This window comes from Chaetura pelagica, unplaced genomic scaffold, assembly GCF_000747805.2.
Source record: "Chaetura pelagica isolate M959 unplaced genomic scaffold, ChaPel_1.0 scaffold436, whole genome shotgun sequence".
In the NCBI taxonomy this organism is placed as follows: Eukaryota; Metazoa; Chordata; class Aves; order Apodiformes; family Apodidae; genus Chaetura; species Chaetura pelagica.
In genome coordinates this window covers 3,454,357-3,457,973 of record NW_009953651.1, presented here as the reverse complement: position 1 = coordinate 3,457,973, position 3,617 = coordinate 3,454,357, and the positions used below count along the sequence as shown (strand labels likewise).

Sequence of the window (3,617 nt, the reverse complement as noted above, 5' to 3'; positions counted from 1 at the left end):
CATTCCTGCAGTAGCAAAATACAGGTAACTTAATATTGCTTAAAATGAAAGTAGAGTGAGAGGGCCAGGAAAGACATTGTTCTCCTAAGCAGGAGTAATGCGTTAAAGTGAAAGCAACAATAAGTGGGGTGTGTCACAGGGGAGAGGAGGTTGGAATCCAAGCATTTATGTCATATTTTTGTAACCATTGTCTTCTATTTTATTGAGTTTTATTTAAAATGCATAATTTATCCTGGAATTTTGCACAATTTAATTATCCTAGTTAAAACACTTTTGAAATATTCCTGAGATAACTCAGATCCTTCCAGCTGTAAGAGATATAATGAATTTTAATTTGTTATGGGTGTTGTAAGCAGCTAACTTAAGTTTATTTCACTGAAAAGTAGCTACTACTGAGCTTTTTCACAAAATTACTTGTTTTTTGCTAGTGCTTGGTCCTTTATTGCTCAGTTTGCATGAACATTGTATAAATTAAGGAGAGCTTTCTGTGTTTTGCCTTCAGCAGTTATTTCTTGGAACTGAAAGTAATGGCCAAAGAGCAAGTGCAGCCAAATGTTGTTAAGTATCTAAATCTTTTTCTTTATAGTGGGCTCTGATTTCCCATAATGCTATCAGATCTTACAGGCTTTTCTGCTGCATTTATAACAAGAAAACAGGACAAAGTACAATGTTCTGGAGCAGTCAAAAATCAAGTTGTGATTTCAATAGATTCAACTCTGTGCTGAGTACCTAACAAAGTTTTCAATTTAGTAAGTTATTTAATGTCTAAGGAACTCTTTCCAGTTCAGAGTCAGGAAAATCTTACAAATATTAAATATCTTTGCAGGAACACTTAGTCAGTCTGGATGAGCCAGCCTCGGAAGCTGGACAAGAAGCTCTGCTTAGACAAGAGCAAGCAAAAATCATTCGTTTTGAAAGGCAAGCGGAGGAGTTCCTCAATGCAGTCTTTTACAGAAAAGGTTGGTTTTAATGGGGGGGAATGGTGTCACTTGCTGGTATGTTTGCATGCAATGCAGGTGTCAAAGATCTGACTTCAAGTTGTCCTTGTATGTTCAGTATTTTTCAGTTGTCTTATATGTGTATTGAACATTGACTCTCAAATAATGTAGCAATACAACACTGTGGGTAGAGATTATAACATTTAACTCTAAAACAAATCTTTCAATGAGAAAATTGGTGCTTTGCACTTTTGGAGGAGGGACTCAGTTCTTATCCAGCGGAAGTGCTCCCCTGAAACCAGTATTTAGGTGAGCGGGCTGTTGTTTGAAAGGAGGGGCAAGTGGCAGTGGGTTGTGTTTTTTTTTTTCCTTCCTCTTATTTTAATTTGTAATGATATCTGTACTAATGCAGTTTTTCTTAAAGGTCAGCAGTCTTCTCACTGTGGTCTGTAGTGATTACCCACCCTGCCCCCAGCAATCCACAGTATAAAATATTGTTGGAATAGTGCTGAGTGGGATATATGGAGAATTGAAAATGTGATCAGCAAAAGAATTGGAAAATCAGTACTGGAGAATATGCCGAAAACAAAAACTGTAGCTCAATGCTAGGAAATACTGTAAATCTCTTCCGGAGAGTTGTATCAGTTAAACCGCGTTCTTAGAAGGCATAAAACTCATTTCACTGTTTTCTGCTGATCTGAGAAACAGGAATCCAGAGGATGCTACCAAATGCATCCTGAATTAAAGTACATTGTATTTATCAGTCTAACCCATGTGTGAGAAAATCTGCCAAATCAGTAATTCCAACCTGTCTTCTGGGGGACAATGCAAGGCTTCAGTTTAACAAATTAGAAATTGCTGTAGCCAGTCCTCAGCCCTTCCTCCCAGTGACCAAAATATTTAAAGGTGTTTTAAGTAGATAACAGTATCTTAGCCTTTCTTTTATTACTTGAATAAATACAAACTATACATGATGATGTATTGCATAAAGTATAGGGCATGTAGGATGGTAGGAAGAATAGTTACTGCATTATTACTGATAGATCAGATAATGCTTTTATTCCAAGTCTTCTTTGTAAGTGTTTTTTTGTTGTTTGTTTTTTTTTCTTTTAAAGTAAAGGTTTCATTTTGCTTTTAGATTTATTCTCTCTTTAAATTGAGAAGGGATTTAAGAAAACAAAAATTTAGAGAAAATCTACTTTTTTCCATATTACTTTTCTGGTAGGAAGGAAAAGGATGCAGTTCCATCACTTCTGAATTGTTTATTAAATATTTCATCTCTTTATAATAGAGCTAAAATTTTTGGTGTGACCTCTGAGCATGTCTTATTAGAAATGCAAGCTTCCCTAGTTGTCAGAAAACTACTGGAAATTTTTACATTGTACTAATTGAGGGGTTTAACACTCTGTCCATGGTCAGATACACAGAATTAAGATAATGAAATCACTTAAGATGTCTAAGAATCTTTGAGAATTTCTTTTTTTTAGTACACTCTTGCTTTCCTTCCTCTGGCATATCTGTCTGTGCTTGGTGCAAGAGTAATAAGGGAGTGGAAGATGCCTGGCAGGAAGTCAGTTCTGAATCCTTAATGCATCATTGTCAAGCTTGGCTGTATTTAGATTGCTTGAAAGGTTGTTGTAACTTATGCTGCTGCCATAAGATCCCCAGGAACTGTCATACCAAAGAGGACACACAGAATGACAGAACTCTGATGCTCCTGCATTGCTCAGAGATGCTTGGTTCTCCTGGTTTCATGCCAGCAATTAGTTTGTTCTTTCTTTCCACCCTCAGTGCCAGTAATATTTGAGACTGGTATTTTATAGCCCAGGCAGATCAGAGAATATGCAGATGTTCTGCAAACACATGCCTGTTGCATGTCAAGGACGTGCACTCATGCACTTAATGTACACAGGTAATTAGCAGGATCTGCAAACTTTCTGAACAGGTTTACTGACCATTAATCTTACATACTTTCTGCTTTGTGCCCGTGGCACTGACTTGGTAATTCTTCCTTCAAATATTCATACTTTCCAGTGAAAGCAGAGTGGTAGTATATTGTTGTCTGTTACCTCTATGTTGTGGCAGGATGGGACCTTCTTTTGATAGTGTAGTGAAATCAAGCCCTTTTTTTTTTTTTTTTTTTTTTTTTTTAATATTGCCCTTCTAAGATTTCAGTATAGATAAAATACACAAAAGGTATTAAGGTTGTAAAGGTCAGAGATGTTGCTTTAGATTATTTATAGCTGATGAATATTTGCTATACTTTTTTTTCCCTGAGAATCTCTATGTTGTAGTTAGTTTTATTTTTTTCAAAAACCTAGACACTTGGAATCAAACATTTGGTTGATTTCAAGTGATGCTGCAGAGGCACCAGCAGATATTTTGACCTCATTTTGATTAGCTGTAGTCCTTAGCATTCAGACTTTATATTAAGCAAGAAGTCTTTAATGTGCTAGGTAACTACCCTTCTGGTTGAAAATTGAGTTTTGTGTCCTGCATTAGAGGGTTTACCTTGAGCAGCACTAGAAAACTCTCAGTAGTAACTCTATGCTGATTCTTTGAAGTTTCAAATTAGACATGCATGGCAGTAAGCATAGGTAGTATATTCTCTCTGAATTTGGAAATCTGTTCAGCTCTAAGCATTACTGAATTTTACACATGAACATGGGCACACAGTAA

At 36.2% G+C, this 3,617-nt stretch overlaps 1 protein-coding gene across 1 annotated transcript in view; it reads left to right on the top strand.

Moving 5' to 3' along the window:
• The window catches only part of LCOR (ligand dependent nuclear receptor corepressor), a 21,584-nt gene that overhangs the window by 8,826 nt on the left and 9,141 nt on the right, over positions 1 to 3,617 (top strand). Inside the window, exon 2 of the mRNA XM_010000071.1 lies at positions 827 to 959. The gene's annotated coding sequence lies outside the window, so the exon portion shown is untranslated. The remainder of the gene's footprint in view (positions 1 to 826; positions 960 to 3,617) is intronic.